Below are 14,267 nucleotides of genomic sequence, written 5' to 3' on the forward strand. Positions count from 1 at the left end.
GCAAACTGTAAAGGGCTACCGGGGGGCATTTAAAGGGCGTTGATTAAGACTTCACCTTCCTTAAGGCAAATATATTCGTAGCCTATATGTACAAGAAGCGTCGTAGCGAGAGCGACTTAAATACTACTAATAATACATTGATATCCCACTATAACAAAACAAAAACAAATATTAATGACGATACGCCCAAACGCAAGCAAATGACAAAATACAAACAAACGAAATCAAAACAAATGAGATAACTTTTATAAACAATCAAATCAACTTGTATATCTTACTTGCCAGGTTCTTTTTATGACTGATTATGTATTTTAATCATAATACTAGGCCTATGTAAGCTTCATTTCTTCATCTATTTCTTTATCCAGCTAATCATTTCTCTTACGACTTATAGACAGTACCATTTTCCTGCTATAATCTCTTCATCTATATCTTCTTGTATTCATTTTCTCCTATAATATTTCATCTGTTTCTCGTTGCATGTATTATTTTTCATATATTTCACAGTTTATATAGCAATAACAAACATTCTTTCTTGATTTTTCCCAGCATAATACATTTTTTCATCTATTTTCCCCATCAGTAGCGAAATAAATAACTTCCTTCATTTATTTCAACATTTAACACATTTTTCCACCTAATACCCATAGAAGCAACAACCAGCCATTTTTATTTATGTTCCCCGTTTAGCACTTTTTTTTTTTTGCATATATTAGTCATAAAATACTAACTAACACTTCAGTCATTTCCCCATTTATAGAATACAGTTATCAACCTAACTTCCATTGCAACAACCAACCAACCATTTTCATTTACCAAAGCAACAACCCACCATCTTGGCTTATTTGCCCCATTAATAGCGGAATAACTAACTTGCTTCATTTATTTCCTCATTTAACACGTTTTTCCACCTAATACCCATAGAAGCAACAAACAGCCATCTTTATTTATGTCTTTGCCACACTCGGCCCGGGACCAAACTTACGGACGCTCCTTTGTTTAGCCTCCTTCCCTATATAAAGGCTTGGGCGACTTTTTACTGCCAATGCGCCTGTTACAGCAAAGCGTTGGGCTACTTTTGGGCTAATGTTTATATCCATAGCTCCCCGTTGGGCTACTTTTGCGCTAATGTTTATATCCATAGCTCCCCGTTGGGCTACTTTTGGGCTAATGTTTATATCCATAGCTCCCCGTTGGGCTACTTTTGCGCTAATGTTTATATCCATAGCTCCCCGTTGGGCTACTTTTGCGCTAATGTTTATATCCATAGCTCCCCGTTGGGCTACTTTTGCGCTAATGTTTATATCCATAGCTCCCCGTTGGGCTACTTTTGCGCTAATGTTTATATCCATAGCTCCCCGTTGGGCTACTTTTGCGCTAATGTTTATATCCATAGCTCCCCGTTGGGCTACTTTTGGGCTAATGTTTATATCCATAGCTCCCCGTTGGGCTACTTTTGCGCTAATGTTTATATCCATAGCTCCCCGTTGGGCTACTTTTGCGCTAATGTTTATATCCATAGCTCCCCGTTGGGCTACTTTTGCGCTAATGTTTATATCCATAGCTCCCCGTTGGGCTACTTTTCAATGAGACGCGCCTAGACTAGAACAGTGTTGGGCTACTTTTGCGCTAATGTTTATATTCACATCGCGTTGGGCTACTTTATGGCGCAAGTTCTTTTAACATAAGCTCGCCTGCTAGAACAAAGCGTTGGGCCTATTTTGGGCTATTTATACCGATAGCACCCCGTTGGGCTACTTTTATAGACACAGAAAAGCATTGGGCTACTTTTGGGCTAGTGTTTATACCACGTTGGGCTGCCCCGAGCTATTTTTGGGAGTGTTGGGCTACTTTTGGGCTAGAGAAATGGTTATAGAAGGTTATGCAAGGAGAGAAATACTACCGCAAATACTAGAGTTATTGATCTTAGTGTGTATATATTTGTAACTTGCTAGTGTGATTTTGGAAAGGAATGATCAATCTTTTTATTATTGCGATTTTTATAGTTTCACGATTATTAAAACTCAGATTATTTACTTATTTATAGTTACCAGAGAAATACTACTGCAAATACTAGACTTACTGATCTTAGTGTGTATATATTTGTAACTTTCTAGTGTGATTTTGGAAAAGAATCATCACTTTTTTATTATTACAATTTTTATATTTTCACGATTATTAAAACGCAGATTATTTACTTATTTATAGTCAACAATCTTTTACATATATACATGAATATAATATTATTAGTATAGTTTTGAAAAAGAAACCATTGCCCCATTTTCTATCCTTATCATTATTTTCAGTCATTATCGTTAAAACTCAGATCATTAAGTTAACAATTCTTACGCCATTTTCTGCCTTTTCATTACATACTGCCACAAAACAACTATCGCAAGCCCACAGTTATGCATTATATTCCTAACCTTATTATCAATGTACATAGCAGAACTTACATATTTATTTTTCCAGTCGATAGCGTAGCATTTTAAGATAGATATATCGTTGTAAAAATAGCATATTATTATTATTATTATTATCATTATATATATTACTGCTATCATAACCTGAATTGCATTATGTATATTTTCACCGAGTCTGTGTATAACCTGAGTATACATAATATTCATAGTAATACATAATTTATATATAAACACACACACCCTTCCTAAGTCACTGTAGGGTTATGGTATAAGACTCTTCATACAATCAAGTAATATATTTCCGCGTATATTTTCCCGCATAAAAATTTCCAAATGATTCTTTCTCACATATTTTCCAGCGTAACTTTTTCCGAGTTAACATTTCCTCATCACATGCATTCCATTGTTAGATGAGTATGTGTCCGTCAGTGTGTACGCACCACCCTAACTCAAGCACTCATGTTATAAGAATAGCGATTATGACTAAGAAATGGACTTGGGCGGATCAGGTCAGGTCATGTGTTGAACTGATACCAGATGAGTAAAGTAAAAGTGAGTTCAACCAAGTAGCAGCGTGGATCGTGTTTCTTAATGGTCCCTCCAAGCGTAAAAAAATAGAAAAAAATCACCCCTCACACAAACCATTTCATAATATATATCAACGCATTTGTGATGAGATTATGTATGATCTATTTTAGGGGGTTTAAATCATGGCACAAATTTGGCCCGTCGCTGCTACACGGTAAAGCCACAAATTTGGCCCGTCGCTGCTACACGGTAAAGCCACAAATTTGGCCCGTCGCTGCTACACGGTAAAGCCACAAATTTGGCCCGTCGCTGCTACACGGTAAAGCCACAAATTTGGCCCGTCGCTGCTACACGGTAAAGCCACAAATTTGGCCCGTCGCTGCTACACGGTAAAGCCACAAATTTGGCCAGTCGCTGCTACACGGTAAAGCCATAAATTTGGCCCGTCGCTGCTACACGGTAAAGCCACAAATTTGGCCCGTCGCTGCTACACGGTAAAGCCACAAATTTGGCCCGTCGCTGCTACCGGGTTAAGGATATGAAGTGGACTTGGGCAGGTCAGGTCAGGTCAGGTCATGTGTAGAACTGATGGCAGAGAGATAATCAAAGTAAGAATGATGATTAAGAGGAGGAATTGGACTTGGGCAGGTCAGGTCAGGTCAGGTCATGCATAGAACTGATGGCAGAGAGATAATCAAAGTAAGAATGATGATTAAGAGTAGGGATTGGACTTGGGCAGGTCAGGTCAGGTCAGGTCATGTGTAGAACTGATAGTATATGAATGATGTCAGAGAGTGGTGCAAAGACAGACTGGCAGACACAGTGACGATGGACATTACATGAAAACACTGAAGATCTTAAGTCTCTTTTTGCCCATTTCTTGTCACTGAGTAACCCAGGAATTGTAGATGTTAGGACAGACAAGGGCCAGGTGGAGATGAACCTAAAACCTTTGCCGGAGCAGAATGGAGTACGCCAACACAAGACAGAACCAGGTGCGGAGATAGATAAAAGAAACAAGTAATTAAATAAACCAGATAAATGACCTAAAATATACACGTGAAATAATGAAAATGGTAAAAATTATACGACATTTTCTATAACTTTTCGAATTTAGTCCGGCGATCTGAATTTTCCGGGTGAGAAATTTTCCGTGAATTGACTGCAAAATATGAAGAAAAAAAAAAGGTGTATAAAAACTGACGAACGAACAAACATTACTTACATACCTCAGTCACTTTGTGTATATAAGTATGGTATATTTAAGTCTGTATATTACTTAACCTAATTATCACCTACTTTATAATATACTTAATACCACTCAGTCGATCTTGTATAGCAACCCCATTCACTTAACCACTGTACTATATGTTCTACTTATGTGTGTGGTAGTGTGTGTGTGTGTGTGTGTGTGTGTGTGTGTGTGTGTGTGTTTAGTATTTTTTTTTCCTCTAAGGTCATTTTTTGTGTGTGATATTATTAACAGATTGTGTATATTTCCGAGTGATTTAAGGGATTTGTGTATATATATGTTGGTATGATTTTACATGTTAACTTTTTTCTAGTGTTATTACAAGTCTGATTTATTTCCCTCTCTTTTTTCAATTATTACAACTTTCTTTTTTTTCTATAATATTCGTTGAACTTTTTATCCTTCCAGTTCAATTTTCCTTGCTTTTTATCAAACTATAACTTTATCCAATTATATCCTCTTTATTTACATCTAATTATGACTTTCTATTTCCTCAATTATATATATTTTTTCTAGTTTCTCCAATTTCAGCTTCCTGTTTCTCCACTTGAATATATTTTTCTCTATTTCTCCAGTCATATCTTTTTCTCAGTTTCCTATAATTTCAACCCTCATACAACTGACAATCTCTAAATTAACAATCTAAATCATTTGTGTATTTATGCATATTAACTTATCTTCTAGTGTCTATTATTAGGATTATCTATAACATTTTTTCTACTTCCTCTAATCCCATCTCTGGTATTATGAACAAACTATCAACCTGTTAGCAATGTGAATAACTTCCTATCTCTGTATTATGAACAATCTATCAATCTGTTAACAATATGAATAACTTCCCATCTCTGTATTATGAACAAACTATCAATCTGTTAACAAAATGAATAACTTCCTATCTCTGGTATTATGAACAAACTATCAATCTGTTAACAAAATGAATAACTTCCCATCTCTGTATTATGAACAAACTATCAATCTGTTAACAAAATGAATAACTTCCCATCTCTGGTATTATGAACAAACTATCAACCTGTTAGCAATGTGAATAACTTCCTATCTCTGTATTATGAACAATCTATCAATCTGTTAACAAAATGAATAACTTCCCATCTCTGTATTATGAACAAACTATCAATCTGTTAACAAAATGAATAACTTCCTATCTCTGGTATTATGAACAAACTATCAATCTGTTAACAATATGAAGAATTTCCTAGTGTGTATTATTCAAATTATAACATTTTTCTGGTTCCTGTAAACTCACATCTGATATTATTGACAAACTATCAAGATTTTTAAATTTCAATCATTTGTGTAGGTATTTATATATGTATGAATTTTTGTATATCAACTATTTTTCATTGTGTATCATTCATATTACAATTATTTTTCTATTTTTGTGTATTCCAAACTACTTAATTCATTGTTTAAACTGTGAACATAATTAATTCCTACTGTAGTTTTATGAGTTATGTATTTGTGTGAAGAACTTTCGTATGTCGTCACCCTCATAAAATATTTGTCTAACTCATTTTTCAAAGATTTCCAGGTTTTTGTTTACGTTAATTTTCCAACATATGATGCCCATTTTTGCTCATTTGCCTTCTAGAATTGTCCTTTTCATTTCTGGCTAAATCTTAAGCCAAATGAGATAATGACAGTTCTTTTCTGATTTCCTGTAAAGTAGAAAATAATGGCTTAGACGGTTTGTTTACGAAGGTGACGATATGTAGACGAACTTTTGAATATTCCATTAAATTTTTTTGTCATATACTTTTTTCAACTGTGTATTTGTGTGTATATAAAAATGTTCATATATTTATCACAATTCTTTCCATTGATTTCTAACTTCCTCTAACCTACTCACTCATTTACTTACCCTAATTTACTCCTTCCTTTCTGATTCTAGTCTTAATCTAGTTACGTTTACCTAATCTAGTCATCCTACACTGATATATATATACCAAACTATTAACATACTATCAATACTATCATTATTATTACTGTTATATATATTTACCATTACTATGCATTCCGACACACCCTTTCCCTATTTGTACTTATCAATCATTGTGTTTTTTACTGCCGATGGACTTGTTTTTGTAGAGCGATATTTTACACACTAGACGCAACGACCCACAAAAACAGGATAAACAGCGACAGCAAAAGGAAAGAGGGAGAGATGATGATGAAGGAGACAGAGAGAAAGATGATGGAAGAGAGTTACAGAGAGAGGAAAAGAGAGAGAAAGGGAGTGAGCAGAAGTGACATAAGGAAATCTATATATGCATGGATAAACAACACTGCCATAAATTTGAAGAGGAAAGAGAGAAGACATTAGGAAAAGGAAAAGGGAATGAATGATATAAAGAAAGGAAAGAGAGAAGGGAGGACAGGAAGGAATGAAGGAAGAAAGGAGAGAAGGAAATGAAAGAACGGAAGGAAGGAAAAGAAAGAAGGAAGACTAGAAAGGATGGATGGATGAAAGGGAAGGAAAAAAGGAAAGAAGGAAAAGAAGAAAAGGAAAGAAATAAGGAAGAAAGGAAGCCTGAATGAAAGAAGAACCGTCTACGCACAAACGAACAACAAACAAAACAAACAAACAAACAAACACTGCCAAACATGTAGACTTCCAGCAGCCATGTACGTCTTTCTGTGTGCGCGTGGGACCAGGAAACCTTACATGTCACACCCTAACCCCCCCTAACCACACCCTCACACACACACACACACACACACACACACACATATATACATTCCTTACCTACATCTAATTCTTACTTTATTTTTCTTTCTATTCTACTTCCTTTCCTTTATTTCTTGTCTTTTATTCCTAATTATCTACAACTTTAATTTTCCCTCATCTTTTTCTTTGCCAACCCTTCCTCCTTTCTTTTTCTATACACTCCTTACCTAAACTGTTATTCTTCCTCTATCTCTATTTTTCCCATCCTGCCTTTTGTCTTTTCTTCTTTCTTTACTTCTTTTTCTTCCTCCCTCTTTCCATATACACTCTTAACCCACGCCCTGAATTTTACATCATCACTAATTCTTTTTTCCTACCTCCATCCTTTTTCTTCTTCCTTCCTTCCAGTCTCCATGTCTTCCTTCCCCGGTCAAACATTCTTCCTCTTCTACACAGACCAGCCACACCCTAACCTTGCCATACCCTTACTAAGCCACACTCAAATCATACCCTTCCTCTAATCTAACCTAACTTATCCTAAACCTAACCTAACCTAACTTAAACTAACTTAAATATAACCTAACCTAACCTAAACTAACCCATCCAATCTCTACCTAAACAATCTATTATCCTATCCTCAATCTCTTATCCTAAACCTAACCTAACTAACTAACTAACTCATCCAATCTCTACCTAAACAATCTCTTATCCTATCCTCAATCTGCTATCCTAAACCTAACCTAATCTAACTTAAACTAAACTAACCTAAACCTAACCTAACCTAACCTAAACTAACTCATCCTATCTCTATCCTATTCTCTTCCTGCCTCTCTGAACACCCACACTCAAGTCACACCCTTCCTCTAATCTAACCTAACTTATCCTAAACCTAACCTAACTTAAACTAAACTAACCTAAATATAAGCTAACCTAACCTAACCTAGCTCATCCTATCTCTATCCAATCCACACTCTTCTCTTCCTGCCTCTCTGAACACCCACACCAACCACCACACAGCCTTCCTCTAATCTAACCTAACTCCTAAACCTAACCTAAGTCAACCTAAACTAACTTCTATCCAATCCACACTCTTCTCTTCCTGCCTCTGAACACCCACACTTAAGCCACACCCTACCATAAGGAGTAAGACACTGCCATTGATGTTGAGGGTGTTACTGTGTCAAGAAAATGATGATGGTGATGATAATGATGATGATGATGATAGTGAAGAGGGTTACGGAAAGTGATGTACGGTATAATGTAAAAAAAGTATAATGTGTCGTTAGGAGAAGGAATTTATTTAGTGTTAATGTGTAGAAGGGTAAAGATAGTATTGATGGTGATGATGGTGATTAGGGTGAAGAAACTGATATGTCATGTTCGAGAAAGTGCAATATTGTGATCATGTGAAGGGATTTATTGTTTGTGTTGATATTGTTTAGTTAAAAGTTGATGAATTGAGTTAGTGTATATGTTATCACTATTGTTGTGATATAGAGATGTAATTGTGAATGTCTAATGATGGTGAGTCTGGCACTGGTAATGCTGAGAAAATGTTACCTAGTGAAGATTGTGAGGCTGTCATTGGTTGTGTAAATACTATATGTGTGTGTGTGTGTGTGTGTGTGTGCGTGTGTGTGTTTACTCATGGAGGAAATATACGTTTGAGAAAAATACATAGCGATTTTATGTAACAGTCACATATCATGAATAAAACTTCACCAAATAAAAAAACTAAAACATTAAATAATCTGAATGTTTTTAGATGGAATACTTATAAAAAAACATATATAAAAGGATGTTGACTAATACAAATCCTTTTACATGAAACATTTAAAAGAGAATATAGAAAAAAACATTAAATAATATAAATGGTTTTAGAAGGAAGGATCAATGAGAAAAATAATAAAAAAACAATAGAGAAAACAATAAGGGAAAAAGAAAACAGACAAGGAAGCAAATATGAAGAAGAAACAAACAGAAAGAAAAAAGGAGAAAAACACAAACAAAAAATACCAAAATCAATATTACCCAAAAAAAGGAAGAGAAAAAAACAACAACTAGGAAGCAAAAAGACAAGAACAAACAGACAATAAGTAACAAAGAGATACAGAGAGAGAAAAAAGGAGAAAGAAAAAAAGGAGAAAAAGACAAACAAAAAAATACCAAAATCAATATTACCCCAAAAGAGGAAGAGAAAAAAACACACACAAAAAAACACTAGGATGCAAAAAGACAAGAACAGTAAGTAACAAAGAGATACAGAGAAAGAAAAAAGGAGAAAAAGACAAACAAAAAAATACCAAAATCAATATTACCCCAAAAAAAGGAAGAAAGAAAAAAAAAAAAAACCCAGGAAGCAAAAGGACAAAGAGAGACTGAGAGTAAGTAACAAAGAGATAGAGAGACAGACAGACATCAAACAATACTGCATGTGCTGATTTATCTGGCTTCAGCTCATGGTGTAAGTATGAATGATTGTGTGTATGTATGTATAAATGTATCTATGTATGTGTGTGTGTACTGTGTAGTCGAAACTTGACACATATTCTTTCATAGTGTGTGTGTATTTACTTGTGTGCGTTTCCTAGATAACACACACATACACACACACAATATAGTCCATACACATCAAAATATACATCACACACCCTTAAATGCACACTAATACACATACACACATACATACACTCAATATATCATCAAAATATACACACTCATACAATCTTAATACACACCAATAGGCACACAGAGCTACCAACACTGAAATACTAGCCAAGAAATACAAAATGGAATAAAAGAATCAAAATGTACTTACCAGAGAGAGAAGGCGAGAGGGAGTGATCCAAGCCTTATTTTTCCATATTTCAAGTGTTTCTGAAGGGATTTAAGGCAATTTTTCCGCACCTAGTTATTTAGAAAGACTTTAAATATATTCCTGGTGTACTTTTGCGTATAATCTTGCAGCAAAGACTGAAAATAACAGAAAAAGAATCAATATATATTTACCAGCGAGAGAGAAGGGTAGTGATCCAAGTTATATTTTTCCATATTTCAAGTGTTTCTGAAGAGATTTACGGCTATTTTTCTGCACCCAGTTATTCAGAAAGACTTTAAATATATTCCTGGTGTGTGTTTTGCCATAATCTTTAAGCACAGACGGAAATATCACTAAAAATATCCAAAGACACACACTTTGTATTCAACGCGGGAGAGAGACAGAGAGACGAGCCTAAGATTATTTACATTAACACGAACCTAAACTTTTTGTCATACTATATAAATCTTTCTCATGGCGGTCAAATTCTTATGATATCAGTCATTTTTTTATCATACTAATTAAATCTTTATCATACCAGTCAAACTTTTATCACACAAGTTAAATATTTATCATTCTAGTTAAATTAATTACGTATAATCAATTTTTATCATGTCTATCAATACACTAAATTACAATTATATACATTTTATATATTATGGTTGTCTATTCCTCACATATCAAAGGCTATTGCGTAATGCGAGAGAGAGAGAGAGAGAGAGAGAGAGAGAGAGAGAGAGAGAGAGAGAGAGAGAGAGAGAGAGAGAGAGAGAGAGAGAGAGAGTTGACAAATAAAGACAGATGGGTGATATTTTGGTAATTTTATTGGTTTTAATGGTTTCCTGGGCCTGGTTACATATATATTAGTACATTATATAAGACACTGTTGGTCATACGTTAAGTACTAAGCGAATTATTTGAAGACAAGGGAACATGTTTGACGGTAGCGGGTAAGCTGACCAAATTGAAAGTTATTTGAGGATAGATTAAAAGGTGAATTGAAAGTATACTGAGGCAATGGAAGGAAGGAAGCAGAGATATCCAGACGAAGTTAATTGAACATGACAGACAGAGATAGACAAAAACGTTGAGATATTAAAGGCGAATTGAAAGTATACTAACACAATGGAAGGAAGGAAGCTGAGATAAATAGACGAAGTTAATTGAACATGACGCAGAGATAGACAAAAACACTGAGATATTAAAGGCGAATTGAAAGTATACTGACACAATGGAAGGAAGGAAGCAGAGATAAACAGACGAAGTTAATTGAACATGACGCAGAGATAGACAAAAACACTGAGATATTAAAGGCGAATTGAAAGTATACTGACGCAATGGAAGGAAGCAGAGATAAACAGACGAAGTTAATTGAACATGACGCAGAGATAGACAAAAACACTGAGATATTAAAGGCGAATTGAAAGTATACTGACGCAATGGAAGGAAGCTGAGATAAACAGACGAAGTTAATTGAACATGACGCAGAGATAGACAAAAACACTGTGATATTAAAGGTGAATTGAAAGTATACTGACACAATGGAAGGAAGGAAGCAGAGATAAACAGACGAAGTTAATTGAACATGACGCAGAGATAGACAAAAACGTTGAGATATTAAAGGCGAATTGAAAGTATACTGAAGCAATGAAAGGAAGGAAGCAGAGATAAACAGACGAAGTAAATTAAACATGACGCAGAGATGGACAAAAACGTTGAGATATTAAAAGCGAATTGAAAGTATACTGACACAATGGAAGGAAGGAAGCAGAGATATCCAGACGAAGTTAATTGAACATGACGCAGAGATAGACAAAAACACTGAGATATTAAAGGCGAATTGAAAGTATACTGACGCAATGGAAGGAAGGAAGCTGAGATAAACAGACGAAGTTAATTGAACATGACAGACAGAGATAGACAAAAACGTTGAGATATTAAAGGCGAATTGAAAGTATACTAACACAATGGAAGGAAGGAAGCTGAGATAAACAGACGAAGTTAATTGAACATGACGCAGAGATAGACAAAAACATTGAGATATTAAAGGCGAATTGAAAGTATACTGACGCAATGGAAGGAAGCAGAGATAAACAGACGAAGTAAATTGAACATGACAGACAGAGATAGACAAAAACACTGAGATATTAAAGGTGAATTGAAAGTATACTGACACAATGGAAGGAAGGAAGCAGAGATAAACAGACGAAGTTAATTGAACATGACAGACAGAGATAGACAAAAACACTGAGATATTAAAGGCGAATTGAAAGTATACTGACACAATGGAAGGAAGGAAGCAGAGATAAACAGACGAAGTTAATTGAACATGACGCAGAGATAGACAAAAACGTTGAGATATTAAAGGCGAATTGAAAGTATACTGACGCAATGGAAGGAAGGAAGCAGAGATAAACAGACGAAGTTAATTGAACATGACAGACAGAGATAGACAAAAACACTGAGATATTAAAGGCGAATTGAAAGTATACTAACACAATGGAAGGAAGGAAGCAGAGATAAACAGACGAAGTTAATTGAACATGACGCAGAGATAGACAAAAACACTGAGATATTTTAAAGATAGTGGAATCAGACAGAAAAGACGAAAGAAAGGAAAGATAACGGGGAAAAAATAAAAGACGGAGATATTCTATAAGTATTACATTGCACAGAATTGAACGAATCGAACTGCACAGAATAAATGAAAAAATAAGGATAACAAAGAGAAACATAGAGATAATTCTAAAGATATTTCCCTGCATAGAATTGGACGAATCGAACTGCACAGAATAGATGAAAGAAGAAGAATAACAAAGAAAAACATAAAGAGATAATTCTGAAGATATTTCACTGCATAGAATTGGACGAACCGAGCTGCACAGAATAAACGATATATATAGAGAAAAATTAAAATACAGAGACATTCTACGGATATTTGATTGCATAGAATATCGTGTGTTTTAATTTTTGTATAGTTTTTTTTATTCTAAGATTCAGTTAAGTTCGTTTTATTGTTTTTTTTTATGTGTGAATGATAAATATGATGAGGGTAAGTTTGTTCGCCTTTCAGTGTTATTTGTGAATGGTGAATGTAATGTTTTAAGGTGGGTTTTTGGGCATATCATGGTTTTTCATTGTTTTTTTGTGAATGATGAATATAATGTTTTAAGGTGGGTTTTTGGGCATATCATTGGTTTTCATTGTTTTTTTGTGAATGATGAATATAATGTTTTAAGGTGGGTTTTTGGGCATATCATGGTTTTTCATTGTTTTTTGTGAATGATGAATGTAATGTTTTAAGGTGGGTTTTTGGGCATATCATTGGTTTTCATTGTTTTTTTGTGAATGATGAATGTAATGTTTTAAGGTGGGTTTTTGGGCATATCATTGGTTTTCATTGTTTTTTGTGAATGGTGAATGTAATGTTTTAAGGTGGGTTTTTGGGCATATCATTGGTTTTCATTGTTTTTTGTGAATGGTGAATGTAATGTTTTAAGGTGGGTTTTTGGGCATATCATTGGTTTTCATTGTTTTTTTGTGAATGGTGAATGTAATGTTTTAAGGTGGGTTTTTGGGCATATCATTGGTTTTCATTGTTTTTTGTGAATGGTGAATGTAATGTTTTAAGGCGGGTTTTTGGGCATATCATTGGTTTTCATTGTTTTTTTGTGAATGGTGAATGTAATGTTTTAAGGTGGGTTTTTGGGCATATCATTGGTTTTCATTGTTTTTTGTGAATGGTGAATGTAATGTTTTAAGGTGGGTTTTTGGGCATATCATTGGTTTTCATTGTTTTTTTGTGAATGGGGAATGTAATGTTTTAAGGTGGGTTTTTGGGCATATCATGGTTTTTCATTGTTTTTTGTGAATGGGGAATGTAATGTTTTAAGGTGGGTTTTTGGGCATATCATTGGTTTTCATTGTTTTTTTGTGAATGGTGAATGTAATGTTTTAAGGTGGGTTTTTGGGCATATCATTGGTTTTCATTGTTTTTTTTTCTGAATGGTGAATAAAATGTTGTTTTTAAGGATAAGTTCACTTCATTTCATTGTTGTTTTCATTGTTTTTTTTTCTGAATGGTGAATATAATGTTGTTTTTAAGGATAAGTTCACTTCATTTCATTGTTGTTTTCATTGTTTTTTTTCTGAATGATGAATATAATGTTGTTTTAAGGGTAAGTTCATTTCATTTCATTGTTGTTTTCATTGTTTTTTTTTTGAATGATGAATATAATGTTGTTTTAAGGGTAAGTTCATTTCATTTCATTGTTGTTTTCATTGTTTTTTTTTTGAATGATGAATATAGTGTTGTTTTAAGGGTAAGTTCACTTCATATCGTTGTTGTTTTCATTGTTTTTTTTCTGAATGATGAATATAATGTTGTTTTAAGGGTAAGTTCACTTCATATCATTGTTGTTTTCATTGTTTTTTTGTGAATGATGAATATAATGTTGTTTTAAGGGTAAGTTCACTTCATATCATTGTTGTTTTCATTGTTTTTTTTCTGAATGATGAATATAATGTTGTTTTAAGGGTAAGTTCACTTCATATCGTTGT

General features: G+C 34.2%; 1 long non-coding RNA gene across 50 annotated transcripts; it reads left to right on the top strand.

Annotated features, from left to right (window-relative positions):
• Positions 1–9,235: 9,235 nt before the first annotated feature.
• LOC126981912 (uncharacterized) lies at positions 9,236–13,767 on the top strand. Of its 50 annotated transcripts, none has more exons than XR_007734333.1 (6): positions 10,709–11,224; positions 11,331–12,880; positions 12,947–13,077; positions 13,208–13,273; positions 13,339–13,535; positions 13,601–13,718. It is a non-coding gene; the product is annotated as an uncharacterized LOC126981912 (long non-coding RNA). The 50 variants fall into 50 exon arrangements; XR_007734314.1 differs by having other exon boundaries at positions 11,331–12,946; positions 13,012–13,273; positions 13,339–13,404; positions 13,470–13,535; positions 13,601–13,716; XR_007734326.1 differs by having other exon boundaries at positions 11,331–12,946; positions 13,012–13,077; positions 13,601–13,716.
• The last annotated feature ends 500 nt before the right edge of the window (positions 13,768–14,267 follow it).

This window comes from Eriocheir sinensis, chromosome 49 (assembly GCF_024679095.1).
Source record: "Eriocheir sinensis breed Jianghai 21 chromosome 49, ASM2467909v1, whole genome shotgun sequence".
NCBI lineage: Eukaryota > Metazoa > Arthropoda > Malacostraca > Decapoda > Varunidae > Eriocheir > Eriocheir sinensis.